The 25199-nt window shown below is 48.7% G+C and overlaps 1 protein-coding gene across 1 annotated transcript in view; it reads left to right on the top strand.

Moving 5' to 3' along the window:
• Csmd2 (CUB and Sushi multiple domains 2) overlaps positions 1-25199 on the top strand; it is a 569599-nt gene that overhangs the window by 247708 nt on the left and 296692 nt on the right. The window lies entirely within an intron of this gene.

Raw genomic sequence — 25199 nt, 5'->3', positions numbered from 1 at the left:
CATCATTCCTTCCGTTACTTTTTGGAGCCACCAAAAAGAAGCTGCAGAATTCAGAGCAGGGAGGCACTCTATTCAGTCCAGTCCATGAAGTACGCTGGTGAGAACGCCCTCCCACTTCACCCCACACCTCAGTTCCCTCTCTCGTTCCGCACGGCCTATCACGGAGAAGGCCAGAGCCTCAACCCCTGTGAATGTCCCATAAGGCAACCTTATGAAGTAAGTATCTCGTCTCTCATGGTTCCCATCTGCAAAGCCCAAAATGATGCTTAAGAAGCAAATAGTATACAGTAAGCGCTCAATAAAAGCCTCTTTACTGCCCTGCTGTCTTTTGAGTAATCTTAATTCCCTCTGTTTTTGTTTCTGACTCCTTCCTCAGCCATTCTGATCAACAAAGGCAGACATACGACCCGGACATTTGCACCGACAGGGCAGGTGGGAGTGGGGTGGACTGACAGGTATTACGAGGGTCCAGGTCCTGGGAGCCATAGAGTAACTGACTACCTTCGACTTATTGTACACATTCTGTTATGTGAGGAACAGGCCGTGCGCCATTTCTAATGGGATAATGTGAACCTTTTCTTCAGTGCCATTTACTGTGTTTGGCATCCAGTTCTGATTATTCCTCTCCTTGTGCATTCAATCCCTCTTTCCCCCCACCTCTCGGCTTCAGACTCACCCACTCTGCCCTTTGAAGAAACCGAAGGGAAGGGCAGTGTTTTGACTTAACCATTTCCCCAGCTAAAAAGGAAGCCAAACTTTAAAGGCTGTAAATGGTTTCAGTCGCTTATTTCCATTACAGACGTAAGGTGTGGTCATCAAAGGAAAATGCTAGATAAATAACAAAACAATTGCATGGGGGGGGGGCTCTGCAAGCATTCTGCTTCCTTCCCCAAAAGTGGCGCTGTCTTTAATTTAAACAACCACATTTGTGTATGTGCGTCCATTAAAAGCAATTTGTGCTCATGCTAAAGAATTCAAAACGGACACTGCCCTCTCCAGAGACAAGTGTTAGCACCTAGTTGGTACGGAGCCCTGTAAGGAGTGGGTAGGATAAGGGGTGGGCACACTTCGAGTTTTTTTTCTTTAACAATTGCCTGATAATGCAACTTCGCCTGCAGCCTGCTGTAATTAGCAGCACCAGGCATTTGTCTCGGTGCACATTGGTACACAAAGAAGACATCTTCCCCAAAGTGGGATTTCTGGGTCAAAGCAGATGTTATTTTTAAATTTGTATCCTGCCAAAATGTACTCCGAAAAAGCTGTGTCAATTTGAGGTTTCCATAAACTATGTATGAGGCTGGATATTTCTCTACTTCCTTTCTCAGAGTTAAGTTTTGTTATTTTTTTTTCTTTTTCCCATCTCGGTGGGTGAAAGATGATATGGTTTCCAGCCAGGTTTGGTGGCGTTCCCCTACAGAGCACGACCGCTTAGGAAGCTGTGGCAAGAGGGCCTTTTATGCACACCCACCAGCCTGAGACCCATAACCAGACTGTAACAAAAGGAAAAAGAAAAAAAGCAAACAAAACTAAAAACAAAACAAAACCACCCAAAAATGGTGATAATGTCTCTGGTTCCCATTCATACAGCAGTAGCTATCTCGTGGGTTTATGTTTACTTTTATTTTATTCCCTACCTTAATGTCTCCCTCCTTTTCTGTTTGTATGCTTCTTATTGATTTGTAGGAGCTCTTTATATATTTTGACAAGATAATAGTTCTGTCAATAAGTAGCCGGTCTTATAGCATAGCTTAGTTCTCACTCATAGAAGACATTCTAAATGTTAGAACACCCTTTCTCCCGATTTGATCACATAAAACACCAAAGTTTTTATATTGGCTGAGAACTCCCACTCTCTTGGAAACAATACCGTATGCTGGCTCATGCGTTTCCAGAGATTCTCTCATTACTGCTCCCCATCTCCTCAGAGGAGCACCAGGGTTGCATAATGTTGGTATTCTGTCTAAGCTCCACCCCACAGTTACCTGGCAACAGCCAGCTGTGCCTGAGGCTATATAAGGGGCTGCTTGCCCCCTTCTCACTCTCTTGCTCTCTTGCTATCTTGCCCTCTTCCCCTCTTCCTTTGTCCCTTATCTCCCCATTCCCCTCCCCTTTTCCCTCTACATGTTCATGGCTGGCCTTACTCCTCCCCTCTTCTACTCTTCTTCTATCATTAAACCTTTCCACATGGAACCATGTTGGCCCGTTGTGTTTGTCCTGACGTGAGCCGAGATTTCTACCCCAACACATATGCTTGCCACCAATACCCAACCCTGTACGAGTTCTGGGGATTTGAACTCCAGTCCTCAAGCTTGCGCAACAGATATTTTACCTGCTACAGCACCCCCAGCATCCTGCTCTGTGTTTGTACCTCCGTCACTGCCCCACGGTAGTTGTATATTGACCTCTGCTCTCTGGTGGAAAGAGACCACCCTCTTTCTTATTGGGGAAATACTCCACTGGGGGTCCATATGCATTTGTTTCGTGGTGAAATTCAGAGTCTGTTTTTCTGCTTTCCCGCCAGATAAGGGATATGTGGAAGGCTTTGGAGAGAACTGCAGTGGTTTTGAGGGTGAGCCTTCCTCCCCAGAACCATGGTGCGCCCCTCACTTTTCGGGTACTTTTCACGATCTTTAATAAAGCATTTCTACTGTTCATGATGTGGGCCTGGCAGATTGCCTGTTCGGTTTATTCCTGAGTGTTCCTGCAGGTTTTTCTTGTTCTGGTAAATAGGATCATTTTGCAATTGCATTTTCTAATTGTTGGTGGCTGGTTTTTAAAAAAAAGAGAAAGCAAGCAAGGTATTGATTTTTATGTATTTCTTTTGCAACCTGCCATCTAACTGAACTCTCATTAGCTCTAATAGATTTAAAGCTGGTTATTCTGTGTTTTCTAGGTTAGACAATCATATTAGCTTCAAGCAATGCCATTTTTGACTCCTCCTTTCCATTGCATGTGTTCATTTCCTTGTTTGCTTGGTGTGTGTGTGTGTGTGTGTGTGTGTGTGTGTGTGTGTGTGTGTACGTATATGAGAAGGTGTGCATGAGAGTGTGTGCACTGTGCATGCCAGTTTGTGTCAGTACTGGAGTTTTTTTCTCACTCACTCTCTACCTAACTTTTTAAGGTTAAAAACATATGTGTGAATGTTTGCCTGCATATATAACTATGTACCACATGCATGCCTCGTGCCCACAGAAGCCAAAAAGGGGCATTAGGTTCTGCATAACTGGAATGCCAGATGTCACGTGGGTGCTGGGAACTGAATCTATGCTCTCTGTACAAGCGGCCACTGTCGTTAACCACAGAGCTATCTCTTTACCCCTCTCCACATTACTTTGGGACAGGCTCTATATCTGTACCTGGAGCTCACTGATTGGCTAAACTGATGGGCCAATGCATTCCAGAGATCAGGTCCTCATCCTCAAGCTGCAGGCACTTCACTGACAAAGCCGTCTGCACAGCCTCTCCCTTTCTGTCTTGGCTTCCTCTGTGCTCAGTGCCTCCAAACGAAGTGATAGAACTGGCAAGTCCTAGATTTCTTCAGAAGAGGGAAGTAAGGGCGAGAGCCTTTAAATCCAGTGCTGATTCTGTTCTCTGTTACAGGCCAACGAGAACGGCAAGGTTTCTAGGGATGGTTTATTCTCATTTAATATACATTGAGAAGTTCTATTTTCCATATTAATGTTTTACATACATACATACACACAGATGGGGGAGGGAGGGAGGAAGAGAAGAAGGGAGGAGGAGGAGAAGGACGAGGAGGAGGAGGAGGAGGAGGAGGAGGAGGAGGAGGAGGAGGAGGAGAAATAGGAATTTGGTTTGAAAGAAGCTGATGGGTACTAGAAAGAGCAGAGCCCCAAGTAGTGTCTGGGTGCAGGTGTGTGGACAGTCACGGGAGGGCAGTAGAAGGCACTGGAAGGTGGTGGGGTGGGTGAGAGTCTGCATTGTGCCTGTGTTGAACTCATCACAGCAGCATCTTCTGTCCCTTGTCCTCTTGTGTTTGTGGTTGTATCACAGTTTACTTAACCATTTCCTCTTTCCATGGGCATTCAGACTGTTTCTCATAGTTCATGTTAAAAGTAAAGTCTATGGAGAAATTTTGTGCATGTGTGTGAGTGTGTGTGTGTAGAAAGCCTTTCCCCCACCCCTTTGAATTTATGATCATTTCTTTAGGAACGATTCCCAGAATGCATATTTTTTAAGACTCGATTCTTATTGCCAAATAACTTCCTACAAGCATTCGATCATTTTACTGCACTTCAGCACTATGGGAGCGAGACCTTTAAGCTGAAAGATGACTTATACCTCAAGGGAACAGAGTGGGCTTTGGAGTCAGGGTGCTGGGTTCAAATTCTGGTTCCTCCCATGAAACACTGGCATGTGCCTACATGCTTGCATGTGTGCATGTAACTGCAGGTCAGAACTCCACCATAGCTGTTATTCCTCAGGAGCCACACTTCTTCTTTTATGAGACAAGGGTCTCACCAGCCTGGAATTCATCAAGTAGGCTAGGGTGGGCAGCCCTCAAACCTCAGAGATCCTCCTGTCTCTACCTCTCATCTGCTGGGATTTCAAGTACACACTACGCTACACCTGTTTCTATTGACGTGAGTTCTGGTGTTTGACGTAGGTCTTCACATTCACAAGGCAAATGCTTTAGTGACCGAGCTATTTCCTCAGACCCTGGATCACATTTCCCTAAGAAGCTCTTGAGCCTCTGTTTGCCTACTTGTAAAAAATGGGGCGAGCTCGTTCTGCGGGCCGCGCTAAAGACCGAGTGAGAGCCAGCGATGATGCTTGGCAAGGAGCAGCCAGGGCAGATGAGAGATACAGCCCCTCTATGTGGACTGTTTCCAGAGCTTCTTGTTTTCTAAGTAGATTTGGAGCCTTCCCCTGAAAAGCAGGCTGCAGTTCGGAGCGTCTTCCGTCCTCAGACCAGACCTATCTGCCAAGGGGAAGCCCTTTTCTGCGGCTGACTGCTCGCTTCTCGCTAAGTTTGGAACCCTGCTCTGTGGAAGAATGCTGTGTCTGCCCATGCTGATTGTCTATGGAAAGACCACCCAGAGCCTAGGCCAGGTCTCTGTTCTGGGCCTGAGTTCATAGAAGCAGCAGCCATCCCTAGCGTCCTCTGACGACTGAGTGGGGTGTTTGTCACCTGCCCAGCTCCCGTTTGCTTCCTGCCAGGTCTAATACATTAGAATCTTGGCTATGCTTCTCTTTCTCTGCATCCCTGACCATGACCTTGTGAGGATACACTACACCTTGAAGTTGTCCCCTACTGGTCTGCAGAATGGCTCTCTCGTCCTTCCTCTATTGTGACCCAATGTGAGCCTGCCAAATGCCCCCAGCTGATCAGGACCCCGTACAAGCTGAAAACTCCTCTGTGGTCCTTGCCATCCCTAGGGTAGAGTCCAAGGCCTCAGCTTGTCTCCTGAGGCCCCCCAGTGGTTACCAATGCTAAATCATCCAAACCATTCATGCATCCATTTATTCCAGGGGCATTCTATACACATCAGTGGCCAGGCAAGGTCTTGAAGTTCCAACTCTGAAGTGTTTCAAGCTAACCAATCCAGAACAAGACATAGTAGCTAAGTATATACTTTACTCACTCTTGAGACTGCATTGACACACCCCGTTCTCTGCCTTTACCAGGCTCCTATGAGGCAGGCGTCATTGCCAGTCCTCTTTCTTCGGGGAAACTGAACCTCAGAAAGTGAACACGGCTTGCTGGAAGTGCTTCATCTCTCTGTAGAGCCTCGTCCTTTGCCACCAGTGTCCCCATCAGTCCCAATTTCTTTTACGTGTATCCTGTCCGAAGATAACTATTAAAATTCAATTGTGACACATTAGCTTTCCACGGCTGTGGAAGAAAAATGAAAGGACTTTTCCTTGGGCTCACGGTTTCAGAGATCTGGTCTAGGGTTGCTTGGTGACACCATTCTATGCTGAAGCAGGGAAGACATTATGGTGAAGAATGCGTGGGGATAAAGTGCTTACAGCACAGCAGTCAGGAAACAGAGGGGGAGTGATGGAGGGAGAGAGAGAGGGAAGGAGGAAGAGAAGGAGAGGGAGAGAGGGAGGGAAAGAGGGAGGGGAAGGAGAAAGGGAGGGAAAGGGAGGGAGAGAGAGGGAAGGAGGAAGAGAAGGAGAGGGAGGGAAGGAGAGGGAGGGAGGGAGGTGAGAAAGGAAGGGAGAAAGAGGCAGGAGAGAGAGAGGGAAAGAGGGAAAGAGGAGAGGAGAGAGGAAGGAGAGAGGGAGAGAGAGAGAGAGAGAGGAGGAAGAGGGAGGGAGAGGAGGAGGAAGAGGGGAGATCCAAAAGCTTCTTCAAGAACCTATCCTATGACATACTTCCTCCTAGTGAACTTTCCCCCACCCATCAATAGCGCCAACAACTGGAGATTCGACACTTGAACCTTGGGAATTCACCCCAGATACTGTAATAGATAGTATTTGTGCATGTATCTTGTAGGAAATCTGAGTAAAAACAAACCACCTTCACAGCTCTCCTTAGCTAATCACTGACCAAGGACTAGCAAAGGAGCCGGAAAATGCTCCCAAGAGTTCCAGAGCTGCCCTCAGAATTCCTGTCCTGCAGCCTGGCTCTGAGCATCGGGTCCTTCCCCAAGAAGGGCTTTGCCTTGCTCTGTGGTCTCTGAGAGCCCGTACAGGGTCTGCGGTGAGCACTCAGTAGCTTCACTGAATTAAATGAGACCACATTCGACTAAATTGAATTGAGAGGCAGGCGTTTTTGAGCACTGGCTGGGCCTTAAGTCCATTGTTGTCCTAATAACCTTGCAGTAGATAACGTTGCCTTCCCTGTAAGCCAGGCCAGGCACTCCTGATTCAGATGGCTCTCTGTTCAGGCTCAGTAGCATTCCCCTGCTTAGACCACAGGAAAGAGATGTGTTCTCTGATGGCGTTCGCTGATAGGTCTTGGAGGTCAAACATCTGAATGCCTTTCATTGTTGTGTGGCTTGCTCTAATTACTTAACCTTTCCCAGGCTTTTGGTTTCTCATTGCTCTGGGTCCTGTGGGGATATCGTGGTAATTAAAATACGGAGGAATTGAATATAATGCTCTCACTGTGCACTGTGCATAGTCAGAATGCACAAGTTTGGACAGAAGTTCTAATCATCCTTTCCCTCTCTCCTGACCATAGCGAGTGGCAGGCAAGTAGATGGGAGGCTTTCCAGGCACGTCCAGGCAGAGGCAGAAGTCTGAAATTATGTTCTTCACGGAGGCCGATGAGGGCTGTGGAGGAAGGTGGAGTTTCCAGGCTCTATGCCTGGGGAAATACCAGAAGGATATAGAAACCCGAGGGGCGGGGGATGAGTTGGAGAAGTAGAGAGAGACCAGAGGAGTAGTGTTTTATTCAGAGAGCAATAGGTAGTCAACAGAGGTTTTCTCATGGGGGAGTGGCCTGATCAGCTTTGCACCTTTGAAAGATCACCCTTGCTGCTTTGAGAGAACGTGGGGGGGGGGACAAGGAGGGGTGCGGGAGAGAGCGACACAGATGGCCAGAGCCACCCCTGTTGTTTCCAGAGCTTGGGTGAGACTAAGTGGGGTCTAGACCAAGGTGGTATAGGTAGAGATTGGGATGTGGGGTGCAGAGGTGCTCAGAACACAGCAAGAGAGAACCATTGCTAACAGGCATCCAGCAAACCAGAGGGATGAAGCAGGGGGAAAAATCAAAACTGCTGGCTTTTGGCTTGAGTGGCCGGTGGGCAGAATGGCGGGGTGTGGGGGGGCTGGGCACACTGAGCCATCGATGCATGTGGGCTCCCCCAGGGTGTGGGAGGTGAGATTTAGTTAAGTAACTGAACCAATGTTGAGTTGCAGGAACCCATCCCTGACTCAGCACGAAGACCCTTGTGAGGACTCGAACAGGTTTCTGGGTGAGGAAAAGGAGCTGGGGGCTCGGGAGACAGCTCAGGTGGTAGAGTCATCGTGATGCAAGTGTGCAGATCTGAATTTAATCGCTAGAGCCCTTTGAGAAACAGCAAGGGGTGGGGATGCAGTCCCGGTGCTGGGAAACAGACAGGCAGATCCCTGGCATGCCCCAGGCCAGTGAGAGACCTGTCTCAAAGGTGAGGGAGGGGCTAACAAATGACAGCACTACAGGGTATCCTTAGCCTTCCACATGCATATATACATACATACCTGTATACATATGCACGCACGCACGCACCCGTGGACACTTGCAGAGCAGAGATAACCAGTCTTAGAAGGCACGTGTCTCTTCCAGCCCTGTGACATTTGAGATAAGAACTTGCTGTGGTTTGGGCTCCCTGAATCTGGTCCCATGCTGACCTTTGACCCATGTGATTGTTTTGTCATTATGATTTAAGCTGTAGTCCCCAGTAAGGGGCTCAAGAGGGCACAGTGGGTTCTGAGCCTTTTTCCTTCATTGAGTCAAAGGACTAGGTGGCACCTCCAGTTCCTTTTTGCTTGAGGCTCATGTCCACTGGGAACCTCTCCAACAAGCCCAGGGCAGTGTGGAGAAAGTGGGTGAGTCTTACCTGGGTCCCTTCCACGGATGCCAGCCCAATGCCCGAGAGGAATCCCAGTCAGGAGGGAAGTGAGCGTGTCACACATCTCTTTGGTCTGAATGCTCTTCATTGAAGACAGAAGCTTTAAAGGGGAGGATGGAATCGCGGGTGTGGTCCACCCATAGCCCATTCTTTAACGCTGCCTCATTAGACCATCCGTCTCCCTGAGTCAACTGCCACCATCCACACTCAATTACCTCAGGCCACACACTCCCAGCTCAAAAAAAAAAAAAAAACCTACCTTCGCCCCACAGAGACGGGGCCCAAGTTAGACCACAGGCCTTCCACTCACACGTCTTTAATCTTAGACGAGTCATTTAACCTATTTGAGCCTCATGCCCCGTTGGTGGGTTATAAATTGGCACAACCTTTTCGGGAGGTAATTTCACAGCCGTGATTAAAATGTATAATGTGCGTAACACTGTTAGGCGTTTGTAGCTAGGAACTGGGAAGAGGTTACTGGGAAGCGAAAGGTAAAAGCTGTTCACCACAGTGTTATTTATTATGAAGGGGAAGAGGAAACTGTCTGTGTCCCACATTAACGGTTCAAGAAACACGTGGAGGATAAAGCATACGGCAATTAAAGTGATAATTTCAACTAATATTCTGAGAAAGTGGAAAACGCTTAGCACATATAACATGAAAAATGGGCACGCAATGCTGAATATATGGCTCAAACTAAAAGTGTTGCATGTATTCGCATATAATGGTTATAAAATAAGAAAAAAAAAGCCAATAAAAACGTTAGCATCCTTAGTTCCAAACGGGGGTATTAATGGACTTTTTTTCCCCTGCACATTCATTTGTATGAACTAGAAGTTTTACAACGACTTTATATTATTTTACTTTTTGGCTATAGCGAAGAATCAGAACCAAATGTATTTATTTTGTAGCACTGTGGACAGAGCCTGGGCCTTTCGAATGCTAAAGAAAGCACTGTCCTTTTGAGCTTGAAACACATTTGGAAAACTCCCCAAGAGAAGTCCCAGTCTGTCATCTCACCCTGACCCAACACCTGCAGTTTCTGCTGTCTTCTCCCATTCTCACAACACACACACATGCACACACACACACACACGCAAACACACACACTCTCATACGGGCACACCCACTCACACCCACTCACACACTCTCTCACACTCACACACACGCAAACACACATTTTCATACACACACATGTACAAGCACACACATACACACACACTCACACACACACAAACACACACTCTCACACACACACACACAAACACATACTCTCATACACGCGCACACACACACACACACAAACACATACTCTCATACACGCACACACACTCACACACTCTCACACACACACATGCAGACACATACTCTCATACACACACATGTACATGCACACATATACATACACTCACACACACTCTCACACACACTCACACACACAAACACACACTCTCACACACACAAACACACACTCACACACACCCAAACACACACTTTCATACACACACATGTACACATACACACACTCATACATACACTCACATGCAAACACACTCTCACACACACATATACACACTTTCATACACACACATGTACACACACTCACACATACTCACACATACATGCAAACACACTCTCACACATGCACACACACATATGTACATGCACACATACACACTCACACACACACTCACACCATTCCATGCACTATGGCTCAGCAGTCCTAGCTATTCTGTAGGTGCATTATAGCTATTCCTGCGGCTATGTCTGTGCGTACTTCCCAACCTGTCTCAGGATCCAGCTCCAGCCTTCCCCTCTCCCTTCTTGATTTTTTTTTTCCTGGAGAACACTCTGCGTCCACTGAAGTGCTTATCTCATGCCTGTCACTCCCCCTTGCCTTTGTCTAAGAGTCTGTGGGAACCCTGGGGAGGAAAGACTAACTCTGTCTTGGAGAATTCAGAAAAGATTCTTGGAGGGTGTGTAGGAGTTTTTCGGCTAGACCAAATACGATTATCCCACACACCTCTGCAATGAACCCAGCTGACACAATCTCATCTCTCTTTCTCTCCCAGCCATCATCCTGCTGGAGAGTCTGCTACAGGTGGATCCGGGTCTTTCCCCGCAGCCAGGGAGGGCTCCATAAACAGGAAGTTGCCTGTGTGCTTTTCAGCATTCAGCCAGGGCTCCATCAGCTCATTCTTCTCCCAAGGTGCAAAGGTCTTAAAGCTTCAATCCAGTGATTACTCTACCCCTGGGTTTTACACATGGGAAAGGACCGTGTTGGTGCCTCTGACTGGTTTCAAAATGGCCCTTGAGTATGCTGACAGTTCTTAACACACAGTCTGTTGGCTTGAATCAAATTAAAGATGCTATTTACCTGGTAGACAGTGCGAGGCTATTGTGCAACATTTGAACTTTGCCTCACTGTGAGAATCCCACTCGCTCGAGCTCTGCTTCCCCTTTAAGCAGCACGCCACTGTTCCAGAATGATGCCTTTGAAATAAATACTGTTTGAGCAATGTTTCTCTTGGACTCGTAAAATCTTTATGGCAATCTCGCCAGAACCACTGAGCGACAAGTGGGGAGTGCAGTATTTTCTCATATGGGTCACACATTTGATGCAAATAGTAGTTTTAGAATGCGGATCCAATACTCAGTACACATTAGCAGGTGCTAACGTGGGCACTCCCGGGAGCACACACACCCACACCCACACAGGCACGCACACACGAACTAGCTCTGTCCAAGGTGCTGAATCTGTAAACTGCCATTACCTAGTCTCTGATTAAAGAGTAGCTGGTAGGGAGATGTATTAATTGAGACCCACAGTTTGGGTGCATTAACAGATCTAGAAGTATGTATCAGCTCCAGGGAGGTGGCCCTGCAGATGAAAACACTGTCACTTCAAACTTGACGACTCAATCTGATCACTGGAACCTATGTAAAAAGCCCGGTGGATGGCATGCATCTGTAACCCCGGACCTCCTATCCCAAGGGATGTGATGGAGACAGGAGAAATGGCCAGGTGATGGCCCAGTAGCCTGGTGTACTCGGCACAGTAACAGGAACAAGAAGGACCCTGCCTAAAAGAGAAGGAAAGAACCAGTTCCCAAAAGTTGTCCTCTGTCTCTACATGTATCCTATGACTTGCATAAGCACCCCTATTAAATAAATAAATAAATAAATAAATAAATAAATAAATAAATAAATATTTTAAAAGAGCCATTTACAGCCATATAAGGGGAAAGAACACAATTCTAGCAAAGAAAGAATTACAGTGTAGCTGCCCCCACGAATAAGACTGGAGATACGATTAAGTGGGGAGAGCTCGCCCTCTGACCCAGTTATGCAGAAGGACCCTTGACTGGAGGGCCGTGTAGCCACTCAACACCCAGCTTCGAGGTCCTCCTATTTAATAGGTGTTATGCTGTGACACTGAACTAAATAAATGATAAACCATGGTTTCCATGAGGTCACAGTCAGCGCTTGCTCAAGAACCACTGACCAGCCATCGACCCTGAGCAATTTACCTGACTTTGGAGCCTCAGATTTCTCATTTAAAACTGTGGGATAACGGGATCCCACAGGATTGTGACGCAGATGAAACACCACGACTCTTGCAGAGCACTCTGAACGTCGTGCAAGCCCTGGGTGAATGTTCGCCCATTAGTGTTAGGAGGGAAGCACTGTGTTGATCTCTTCATGGCCTTCATATGATCTGTTCCCAATTACTTAATCTTAGTCGTGTTGAGCATCCTTAACAGCCCTTTGGGGATAGACCGGTTCTCAAGGCAACCATCCAAGGAGATGAGGCAAGTGTCTGAGAAGGCAAAGCTGTAGGAACCAGGTAGGCATAGAACTCAGGTTCTTGTGGGGATAGAGGTGAGTTGATAAAAACAGAGAGGAAAGGCCCCAGCCCTCGGGGAGATGAGCCTAAATGCCAGCTACCCAGAGTGAATTTCAGTGGGCTCCTAAGCCCTGGGGTTGGCAAGAATGGGGACCAGGGACTTTAAGAGATCAGAGAGATTAATGCAGAACAGCTAGACCACTTGGGCCACAGCCAGGTGGGGTGGCTTACCTCCCAAGGGCAGGAGCCATCATAGATGGGGCAACAGGCGACTGATGCCACTGGATCAGAGAGGAAGGCTCTCCCTCTGAATTGTCTCCTGAGTTTCATAGCACTGGGACAGTGAATTACCCTGAAATTGCAAAGTAAGGGTGGACAAAGACCAGTATCTAATAGCTGCAGTCTCTAGCTGAACAGCATCTGTAATTGCACTGTACTGGGTCTCTCAGAGCAGGGAAGAGAGAGGTCCTCAAGTAGTGAGAACCCATTGCTACTCTGGGGATAAGAAGGAGTGCTTTTGCTTTATTCCAAGAGCATATGGTGTAGTCCTACAGAGTCTCACGCCTGTGCATATTCCCTGCTTTCCTTTCTATGTTAATTTCCAGGATTCAAATCACCAGCCTCCTTTTCTCTTCAAGGCTGTCCCCTAAACAATAGAGCCATTGGGAGGCTCTTGATTGAGGTTGGAAAGGTCTCAGCTCAATAGTGTTTGTCTGGGCTGGCTTGGCCCACGTGTGATGATTCTGTGCTGTCCCAGGGTTCCCCTCAGGTACCTTCACAGCTATGACCTTCCCGAGTCTTTCCCACATCGTCTGGACAGCAGGTAGGCAGGTCAATGAGGACAGAACATCTAATAGCACTGCTCCCCAGGCCTCTGTCTGCTGCTTTCAGGCCTTGCTGTTGAATCAATGGGGGAGCAGGTGGCTGTGCTGTGTCCTAACAATGGCTTCTCTGCAGGGCCTTTGGTCTGTCTTTCTGTCAAGCTGAGGAGGTCACAGACAACCTAGCCCAGCAGGCTGGAGGCTCTGGGGAGGCCCATGTTGGCATCTGATTCAAGTCAGCAGGAGGCAGGAGTGGGGAGATCTCAGGAAGGGCCCCCCCTTCCCCCACCACGTGCTGGTTCCCCACCTCACGCTCAGCCATCTCTCCTCATTGGATAGAAAGCAGAGTTGCTTCTGTCTCAGGTAGAAGCACCCAGGGCGTGCAGCCCCCAGTCTGATAAAGCGTGGGAGAAGTCCCGATGTGTCTGAGAAAATAAAGCAGGAATTCTGTTTATCTCAGACGCCTCAGGACTCCTGTGTACACCAGTGCTCACCTTCATGTGACACTGACCTCACGGGACAGGATGACCCTCTGGCTTTAGAGGGGTGGGGAGAGGTTGAACAATTATGTGGGATGGAAAGTGCTACCCAGGTGTGCCCCTCCCCCACCCACCCCTCATACATCCAAAAAGGTCACTTCAGCCCCTGGGAGGGCCTGACTTTTTAGCTCTGGGGACCTCGAGTTAACTGATATCACATCTGAATCTCTTATTCAAATCACCAAGAGAGAGAGAGCCTGAGCAGCTCTCCTCCTCAGATGATGTCCATGCCTCATCCAATCGGCTCACGATAGGGAGAGGCATGCTCAGCAGGTGCGAGCAGAACTGTAGGAATCTATCTCAGCTTGTTGGGGAGAAGAAAAGTCCCCAGGAAGGCTCGGACCAGGCCAGCAACCTTGAACAGAGCTTCCCCATCGGCCTAAAGTCTGTTTTCCCTTTGAGCTCCCTCGGGAGGTGATGGAGAAAACTGCTCTTTGCCTCCTTGAACTAAACAAAATAATGCAGAATAACAACCTCGTGCTCTGTGAAGAGAGCTTGAGAGCCATCTCCCGGTGCCCTTGTATCGACTCGTGTTGTCTGTGTGGCTTTGAAGGTCTGCAGAAGAGAACCCTTGTGACTATTCTGAATCCTCTAAGTACCTAAGTCCCCTCTCAGTTCTCAGAATGGTAATGCCCTGCGATTTAGAGTTATAATTAAGAGAAGATGAGCCTAAAAGAGGCTGATGGTGATGAGTCTGGCGGAGGGAGCTATGGTGTGAGCATCGGGTCCCCATCTCCCCCATGTGGCTGTGCAGAGGGCTGGAGGAGTCCATGAGAGGAGACCTCAGTTCCTGGAGTCGCTGGGCCCACAAGTCCTTCACCTTCAATCCACCTAGCACTTGAGACACTTGAACCCAGCCCAAGGAGTTGGGAATGCTGAGTCAGCCTTGGGCTGTGAGCTCCAGCACTCTGGACAGCTCTGTGCTGTGCAAGGACTGAAGGAAATCTGCCAGTCTGACCATTTCCTTCCAGTGGCCATTGGCCTTCTGCCCACACAGCACGCTCGCCAGTCAAAGGCCAAAGCATTTGGCCAAGCCCTCCCACACTAGCCTTTACTCCCCTTCCAGTGCTTTCTCTGACTTTCATACTCATGAAAGGTGTGGCTATCCCAACAGGGCAATACTGTTTTATTTGATCCGTTGACTGTACTGACCTAAACCTGTATCATCTGTCACACCAAGAATGCTTTGACCTTCTACAAGGAAACAAATGCTTTCTGAGCCAGAGTCCAGCAAGCAGCTTAGGCTTAGCTACCAGTGAAAGTCTGGGGTCTGGGGACTTCTGGGGCATTAAATCACCATCAAAACTTGGCCTTGAGTCTGCAAGCTTTTGGTTTGGTGCTCCAGCGGGAGGGAGAGTCTCATAGCTACCACAAGAGGCTGTGGAGAGAAGGTGGCAGACTCAAAAAGCCTGAGTTCTTCCACTCGATAGCTGTGTGACCTCAGGCAAGTGATGTGGCGGCCATCTTCACAGCCTCTGCCTCATGAGTTATGTGTGTCGGTGTTTATGAAGTAACTAGAACCATATCTGGCATACAGTACGTGCTCAAAATGGGGTCTGTTCCCCAGTAACTGTACACATACCTTATCCCACACCTCATTCTTATCTCAAGACACAACCCAGAAGCAGAGTTTGGGATCCCATTAATCAGGAGAGAAAACCGAATCTATCACACTCAGTAAATTTGCTCAGGGCCACATTGTTGGTTAGTGTCGGGAACAGTTCCTGCGATGGAGAGTCTGGCCCAAGAGCCCTCATTCTTCCTCACCTCCGCATTGACTACCTCCCTTCCTGGCCAACTCTGCCTTTCATAATGAGCCCAACCTCACCAGTCCACTGCCAGCTCTTGGTGCCACTAAAGGAGTGCCATCTCTAGTTCCCACAGCACTTTCAGCCCTGACAAGGTGGTCAGTCAGGCCCATGTGTCTTTGTTGAAGCTGTCACATGACACAGAATGAGCGACTGACTCTGATGGTCAGCAGTGGCCCAGCCCTGGCAGATCTTGGAGGCTAGAGCTCCCAGGGACTTACAAGTGGGTCTCAGAGAATGTCCCATTGTCCCTCCCTAACCCCTAGTGCCTCCCAGATGAGGCCACTCTCAGACAAACCCGAGAGCTTTTCTAAATCTCCTCTGAACTCAGGCACAAATTTAAAATATAAAAACAAGAGTCTAATGATAACCTGTTATACTTGCAGACAGGAGCCTAGCATAACTGACCTCTGAGAGGCTCCAACCAGCAGCTGACTGGAAAAGATGCAGAGACCCACAGCCAAACGCTAGCTGGGAGCTTGTGGAAGAGTTAGGGGAACAACTGAGAGCCCCAAAGGGGTAGGAACTCTGTTGAAAGACCAACAGAGTCAACTAACCTGGACCCTTGGGGGGGTCCCAGAGACCGAACCACCAGCCAAATAGCATACATGGTCTAAACCTAGTCCCCCACTCCCACACATATGTGGCACATGTGCAGCTTGATCTTCTTAGGGGTTCCCCCCAACAACTGGAGTGGAGGCAGAGAGGTCTGTTCCCTGGCTGTGGCTCCCGTGGATCCTGTTTCCCTAACTAGGCTACCTTGTCTGACCTCAGTGGGAGAGGATGTGTCTGGTTCTGAAGTGTCTTGATGTGCCAGGGTGGGTTGGTAATCAGCAGGGTCTCCTCTTTCTTGGAGGAGAGGGGTATGGGGAGGGGTTTACGAAGTGGGGCTACAATCAGAATGTAAAGTGAACAAAGAAAGGAAAGGAAGATGGAAAGAAGGAAGGAAGGAAGGAAGGAAGGAAGGAAGGAAGGAAGGAAGGAAGGAAGGAAGGAAGGAAAAAAAGGAAGGAAACAAACAAGGTTCTAACAGCCCCTCCATCATGTTGAAGGAAGGTGATGCCTGCTTCTCTCTGCCTCTCTCTGCCCTCTGCCAGTTGCAGCCCTTGTCTTGCTTCAGTCTTTCACACACACACCCCGTCCCCCTTTGGATTCAATTCAGGAAACATCCATCCACGGAATCATCACACTGCCTTCCAGCCACATTGGATCCAGGGCAAAGCTCAGCTTCTCTACCAGAACCTTCTTCCCAAAACACACCAGTTTCCTGTGATGTAATTCCTCCCTCCCTCTCACTGCCGATGAGAGGTACGCCCATCTTTGTTCAATGGGAACTGGATTCCTGAAGGCCCTCCGCAATGGGTTAATGCCTGCAGAGAATTTAGAAGAGAGGGTACCTCAAGCACCCCACATGATACTCGGGAGTGGTCAGTTTACCACAGAGGAGCTGGCCATCCCCCAGGCGCTCCCTCCCACAGCACAGTTCTCAACCGAAGTCCCTGCAGGGGCCCCTTGATGCTGACCACACGTCTCAGATCTCAGCCTCTCCCTGCAGAGCAGCCTCGTTTCCCCAGGGCATTCAGGGCACACCCTGTCTTTGGGGCTCCCCTGGAGGGCATTCTGCCCAGGGTGTTTAGGGAGCAGAAAGAGAGATGGCAGAAGGAGCAGGTGAACTGTGGGGTGGAGTAGGAGCCAGGGGACAGAGAGGCTATGTGTCTGGAGATTCATCTGCCCCTTTGATGGGGCAGTGTGGGTTAGAGGCACCTGGCCAGATTCTTCGGCACAAATGTAGCTGCAACAGGGAAGGGCTGCTCAGGGGACCACTGAGTCTTTCACGCTCTGTGCTGCAGCTAATTGCAGATAATGCATTAAAAATACAGGACAGTATCTGTTCGTTCTGACACGGGTATCAGGTAGTTAAGGTGGTTTATATGAGCCAGAGATGTTGCTGCAAAGAGAGTGGTGGGGGTGTGCTTGGGAATGCCAGGCAAGTCCTTCTTGCACAGGCCCTGAAGTGTAGATCAGGTGTCACCAGCCAAGCCTAGAATGTGTGTCCGGATATATGGGGGACCTATGGCTGCACTCTGGTGTCTGCAAAGATCTCATTATTCACCCATTCTCCAGAAAGCACGAGATGAGCATTTGCCAGTGTCTACATATGTCAACTGCAAAATGGGATGTTTAAAGTGCTTGGCAACTGGGAATGTGGTTCAGCGGAACAGTTCTTGCCTGGCGTGGCTGAAGGCCTTGGGTTTCCTTCCTAAAACCTTCAAAATAATGCAGGGGAGAAGGAGATGGCTCAGCCTATGAAGTGCTTGCTGTACACGGATGAGGACCTGCGTGCTCAGATCTGCAGCGTCCACGCAAAAGGCTGGGTATGATGTTGGTGTGTGCTCTACTCCCAGTGTTGGGGGACAAAGAAAAGAAGATTCATGGAGCTTGCTGGAGAGCCAGTCTAGGCCAAATCTGTGAGCTCCAGCTTCAGTGAGAGACTCTGTGTTGTCCTGTGTTATGAGAGTTTTCACTCTGTGTAGGAGTAGGGGTTGGGCGGGGGGTGACCAGGCAACATCCACCCACCTTTTTTTTGTAAGGTCCCAGTGACAAACCAGAGTCCTCTGTGAGGAACCCTTGAGTACATAAGGTTTCCTCACAGTGGCTAAGGGCTCATGGTCTGAAGCATAGGTGACCTTGAAGCAGTCACCATGGAAGATTGGAACGCACCAGGGATGATGGCTTCCCCATGGCTGTGTAGAGGGTGCCTCCTCCCCTTACGTATATAGCTCTTGCCAAAGATCTCAAGATGTGCGGCCAGGGCAGAATTGCAGACAATCGGACGGGAAGAATGGCTGGATACTCGAGTGAGGTCCCGTGATCTTCTTCTCATCTCTTCCTTCACTGAGGGAAGATCAACACTCAACAAGCCCTGCTGGGGTGATCTCTCGTGAGCAGGCCCAGCTGAACTCCTGAAGTTGGCAGCCATAGAATTAGGAGGATGGCACGCACACTTGCTGCCACGTACGTGCACACTCACATGCGCACATGCATGCACACACATATGCACACAGAAGTACCTGCCTCATTCAGACTTGGGTTTTTATTTGCTTTGGTCCTTCCTGTTGCTTGCTTGCTTGCTTGCTTGCGTAGGCCAGATGACCAGCCTGACCTTGAACTTGCCTCGGCTGTTCTCCTGTGTTAGCCTCCCGCGTGCTGGAATTATAGCCTTACATCTGCATAGTCAGCCCCTCTAGGTCTTTTTATTAAGATCATTACCACAAAGTGCTTCAAACAGTAGCAGGCATGGCAGAAACATCAAAGTTTGTTACTGTGATCTTTTCAATCTGTGGAAAACACTGTATCAGGACACTGGGTGAGTGAGACAAGGCTATTGTCCACCTCCAAGCTGGGGAGACCTGCAATAGCTACAGCTCCACTATGCACGGAGATGGCCATTGGTGGACATTATAGATGTTATGGGGGAGTCAGAGGTCTGAGTGGAGGGGCTTCCTGGGGAAAGTGATACCTGACCCATAGGGTGATGGGAACGCTCCATGGACTCCAGGGAAGGATGATCCTGAGGTGGGTGACATGGTTCATTAGATGATACTTGTCGCTTGAGCCTGCCGACCGTAGCTGGATTCCCCAGGACCCACATGATGGAAAGAGAATTGACTTCCATAAGTTGTCCTCTGACCTCCTCCACATGCACATTGTGGCACATTTATGTATGTACATGTGAGCATGCATTCGAACTAAATAAGTAGATAGATGATGGATGGATGGATGGATAGATGATGGATGGATAGATGATGGATGGATGGATGGGTGGGTGGATGGGTGGATGGGTGGATGGGTGGATGGGTGGATGGGTGGATGGATGGATGGGTGGATGGATGGATGGGTGGATGGATGGGTGGATGGATGGGTGGATGGATGGGTGGATGTAGAAGGTTAGAGTTTCAGGTACAATGGTCCTGAGCACTAGAGGGATTGGGATGACATTTTTAGTTGGAAATACATTGTAGGGCCTCAGAGTGGGTGTATCAGTTATCTCCTATCTATTGCAAATTAGCCCCAAACCTAGCAGTTTGGAATAATGTTTATTCTCTCCTGTTGCCTAGGTGAGGCTATGTAGGATTCTTGAACTTTAGATTTCCACGAAAGACAGATCGGGCAGTCCAGCAGGACTCCCGTTGAGGAAAGGATGGCTTCCAAGACGGTCTGCCTACTGACTCCTGCTCCCCGTTGCTGTTGATAGGAGACCACCTCAGCTCCCTTCCACGGGGCAGCTCTGACAGGCTGCTCTGCTCATCAGAGCAAGCCAAAGAGAATATGACAGAAGTCACGGTCTTTTCTATATAACCTGCTATCAGAAGTGACATCCTACTACTTTTGCTGTATTCAAGTCATTAGAAGCGAGTCTCTTGGTCCAGACCTCACACAGGGAAAGAGGACAGCACCAGAGCGAGAATGGAGCCCGGGAGGTCATTCCCGAGTCACTTTTGAAGCTAAGGACCAGTCTGCCTGCTGGCCCCTGCTGATTCCTGTCTCTTCCATGTGCAAAACAGTCACTCGTGCCCAGAGTCACAGCCCAGTATAGCATCCTCATGTGAGTCTGGTCCAGTGTGGATGCGGCTACTGCATACATTCTTAAATAGAGACTCCAGGAAGCTGTCCGTTTGGATTTGACAGTTTTCAAAATGGAACAAGAGAAATGACCCTTCTTCAAATGTCTTAACATACGATGGGACTGCATCACAGTCACAGCATCACATTTTCCTACTCAGAGAGAAGGGAAACGCGAGGCACAGGGGAGTCCGAAAGTGCGGACATTTTCTTGATCCCATTTGAAAGCCTAGGAGAGCTTTCCGCTCAGGGCTCCTACTTCTAAACTCAGCTTCTCCCCCTTAAGCCCTCCTTCCTTCGAAGCATGTGTTTGGGTAGGGCTTGGCTCGTCATCCAACAGCCCTTTTAAATACTGTACTGGGCCAGGCGTGGTATCATGTGCCTGTCTCGGCACTTGCGAGATGAAGACAGGAGGATCACTGTGAGTTTGAGGCCAGCCTAGGATAGATTACAAGACTAAGAACAAAATTATTGATTGATTAGCCAGTTTGTTAAGAAATTAAATTCTGTGCTCTCTCAGCCCCTTTCAGACCCAGCTGTCAGCCTTTTCTCGAAACCTTTGTGGAGTTGGGGGGTGTCTCCTGTAATTCTGACTGGCATCACCCTCATAGTCACTGGAATTGTCTCCAAACAAAAACCTGGACTCTAGCCCCAGAGACCACCCGTGCTATGGCTTGTGTGACCTACCTAAAATGTACCAGAACCTAACCTGAGATGTTTCGTGCCACCAGGGTTGGAGCTCATTAACACCTGGAGGAGACAGGGACTGTAAGACCACGAGATTCACTTTTAATAAACTGACCATAGCAACAGCCACATATTCACCGGGACTAAGCCTTCCCTACCCGGACCTCTGGCTAAGACAGCCAAGAAGCAGCTCTCATGGGTCCATTCCCACAGGGTCTTTTGTTTGAGCTAAAGGACCCTTGAGGCCAAAGCTGCTGATCTCTGTCTGCAGGACCCTTTTGAGCCTCTGGAGTCTTACCCAGAGGATTATTTACACCACTCCCACCCCAGCTTAATTTCCAAACAGCCCTTAAAAGCCCTTTCCTAATACCCAGCATAATTTACCCCCAGGAGAGAGGACTTTCAAAAGGAGCACCCTGGTTCCCCACTATCCCAGGGATTTCCTCCTGAGAATGAGGCAAGATATTCTAACCCTGGACACCTCCCTCCTCTTTGCCACGAATCCACAGACAACAGTATCGTTAAACTGTGCCTTACAAAGGATCTCTTCCTCCCGGTTTCTAATATGCGCTCCTCCTGTCCTCACAAGCAACACCCTCCAAGTCTTGCTTTCAACACTCTGCTTGAACGTTTGAAGATTTGTCCTAACGATCTTTCCAATGCTCTCTCAGCCCCTCCCTGCTCCAGACACCCGGTTCCACAGCTATCCACATGCTACAGGTCTATGTCATGACTCTCTCCTTAGCTTGGTGCCAAACTCTGCATCCACCGACTATTCCAGGTGGTAACAAATGACCTCAAGTCTTACACCTCTCAGGCTATGTCTGGAATCAGGTGCATCCTAGCCGGGTCACAAGCTCCAGAAAGGGAATCCCTAAGACTACAGAGCCCAGTTCTTTGTCTAGAGACAGTCCAGCTCCTAGATCTGTCTTGGTTCTTGGGAGGACTTAGTTCCTTGAAGACCAGGCTGGGTACCTCAACTCCTGCTGTGTAGCACTGACATCTTTGTGCCTTGCCATGCGATCTTCTTTCATGGGCCGTTTTCCATATGTCAGTGTGCTTCAAGCAAAGGGGAACTAGGTTAAAGTCGTAGAAATTACAGCAAAATGACATGGTTAGGGAGGTAGCACAGTTAGGCAAAGGTCTGTCCTTTATCCCCAGAATCCAAATAAAAGCCAGGCAGGATGGCACGTTCTTATTCTCAGGCCAGAGACAGGTAGACACTTGGCAAATTCCTGCCAGTAAGAGACCACCTGTGTGCATGTGTGCTTGTGCGTGTGTGTGCATGTGTGTGTGTGTGTGTGTGTGTGTGTGTGTGTGTGTGCGCGCGCTCGCGCGTGCACCAGCTCATGTTTGTGTATGTTTTAAGCACCTATGAAATGACAGATTGTCTTGTGACTTCCACACCCATGAACGTGCACCAATGATAGACCAACACTTTTGTGTTACTGTCTTTATTGCAATGGAATCTCTAGACGCAACTCACGCTAGATGGGGAGGGAAACATAGACTGAGATATCAGGAGGTGGAGCCTCTAAGAGCATCTTACAAGCCCAGGGACAGTGAGACCAGTTTCTGACCTGATTGTGTCATATCCGACTCCCACAGGTGACAGGCAACCAGGCAAGCATGTCACTGTTAAAGGGGAGAATCTTACAAGCATAGCCAGCCAGTCTGCATAACAGAGATTAAACCAGGAACCCTGAGTGGGGACAGCAAAGCTGTTGGTCAGTGCACCCCAACTCAGAGATCAAGGACAGCCTCAGAGTCCCCTGGTCTCTTTGGGTGACCTGTTTCCTGAAGGTGGTACCTTCACCTACTTTAAACTACTCTGCTGCAGACTAAGCCAAACACCACACCCCACTGTTACCAAGGGAAGCTCCATCCCTACCCTGTCCCCACAGCGCATTTACAACAAAGGCCCTGGCTTATTCTCAGCTCACCAGGAGGTCAGATCTTATCTATGGAAGTGTGACAAGAAGTCACATGACAACGGAGCACCCCAGCCTTTATGATGTCACCTTGGTGACCCCACCCTGTCTGTGGATCTTATAGGCCAGAGAACTAGAGCTTCAATCCCCTAAACAGCAGAGGTTTTAGTGGATGGCCCAGACAACAAAAAGATCCCAGTGTGGTTGAATGACATTTTCACATCGATCGTCCTGCAACCTTGATCTACTTCTCTGTCGGGATTTGAGGGAAACCCAATGAATGAAATATACTTATTTCCCTCTCCAGCACAGAATCAATTGGCAGACGAATGGGGAAGCAAGAGGAGGGTCCACTTCATTACTGAGGAACTGATCAACAGGCAGACGTGACCTCACTGCGGGGACGGGAAGGGTCAGGAGGAGGACTGGAGCAGAACCACCTGCCCCCCCTGCACATGTGAGGTCCCAGATAAAGCTTTCTTCTGGAACATTCTGTTGCCCATCTTTACCAGCCCCCTTCTGGGGAGAATGAATCAGAGAGAGAACAATCTCAGAGTTGCCACGCTGGGTTTTTAGCAATGGGCACTCTAAGCAGTTCCCGATGGAAAGCCCTCATTATCTCTGCTCTTGGAGGGGAACATGAGTCGATTATCCTTGTGTCTTTTGAGCTGTGCCTCCTTTTCCTGAACTTATCAGGGTGATTGGCACTTGATAGTCTCTGAAGATTCTAGAAAGATCAATAGTACACGTCATAGATGGGAGCACACAGCTCCCTTCCACCACACTGACAGAACTCTGTGGGTCCCAGCTGCACTCATGTTTCCTGTGAACTTGTCAAAGCCTAGCACCAGACTTCATCTTATATGAGGTACCTGGGCATGTCCCAAGTCCCTGTAATAGTCACGCCTTCTTCTGGCCTTAGGACCTTAGCCCTTGTAGCCCTGTAGCTTCAAAGGACGTTCTCCACAGGACTCAGTATCCTTAACTGTGCTATAAACATAGGTGCTGGGATGGTTAAATGGTTCTACAGATAAAGGTACTTGCCATGGAGACTGACAACTTATTTGGCTCCCATGGGATGGAAGAGGTCCAAGTCCTACTGTTGCCCTCTGACCTACACACACATGCGCGCACACACACATGCACATGCACACATGTATGCATGAATGCACATACACACATGCCCACTTAAGAGTGCCCTCTACCCAACCTGTCATTGTCCCTTCACCTAGCACTAGTGATTAACTCTAGTTTGTTGGCTGACTTTTCTGTCGCTTTCTCCCTTGATATGTCCCCAATACCAGAAGTTACTGGTATGATGCAGGAAAACTATTAAAGTACTGGATATATTAATGAGTACACAGAGAGGGGAACCAGAGAAGACTGGTCATGAAGATGGTGCTGGGCCCAGAGGCTCAGTCTCTGTTCTCTCAAAGGCAGGGCATCTTGTTGGATTACCCACTCTCCCACCCATCATGTTAGATGCAAGTCCCTCTTCTTCCCCATCCTTCTGTGATTCTCCGCTGTCCTCCATTATGGTCACTAGAATTCAATAGTCATCTCCTCCCATTGTCTGTAAGCATCTATTGTGTCTTTAAGGATGCCCTGCATCCTGCTGTCAAAACTGACTTGACCACCCACATTCTCATGACACAGGAAACTGGAAAGGAATAGCACAAGGTCCCAGAGCAGAGTCCAATGTGCCCTGCAACCATGCACTAGACAGCTGCCATTCAGGAGCCAGCAATGAGGAGGTAGGAAAGTCTGTGTCTAAGCACCAGACAGAGGAGATGTTGTTTGAAACACATTTTAAGAATTAGTAACAAAGGGTTGGAGAGAATAACAATCGAGGCAGAGGAACAAAGCTGTCAATGGCACCTTCTAGAAGTTTGCCAGTTGGTATTCTTTGTCCCATGTCTTAACACAATACTTCTGTAGAGTTTAGTCACCTGCTGGCTGTGGAAATTCGTCTGTTATGACCTTGCTGAAGACACAAAGGCAGGAAGGAAGATCTTATGGTCGAGGCTAGCCTCTGAGAAATATCTTCACTTCTAGCCTTGCATCCTTTGCTTGAGCCTTCAAAAGGCCACAACCTAGGTTTCGGCCATAATTGTCACGTGATAGCTCAGCTGTAGAAATGCACACTATACTTGTATGGTTGCTACAGCCTCCCTTCTGCTTGGAGGGCAGAGCCTCCGCTTTTCACTGTCAGCTTAAGGTCCCCTCAGCTGCCAGACATTTTTCTCCCAGATCCTTGGATGGACTGCTTCATCCAACTGCAAGGAAACTTTCTAGGGCAAATTGGCTAGCGAGGTAGGGTACCATTGGCTTGAAGCGAGGCCACCTATCAAGTATTCAGAACTGTGCCGCCCCGTCTAGTCACTAAGATAATACACAATGCAGGTGCTGTACCCT

This window comes from Rattus rattus, chromosome 1 (assembly GCF_011064425.1).
Source record: "Rattus rattus isolate New Zealand chromosome 1, Rrattus_CSIRO_v1, whole genome shotgun sequence".
Taxonomy (NCBI): Eukaryota; Metazoa; Chordata; class Mammalia; order Rodentia; family Muridae; genus Rattus; species Rattus rattus.
This window is presented reverse-complemented; position numbering and strand designations above follow the sequence as displayed.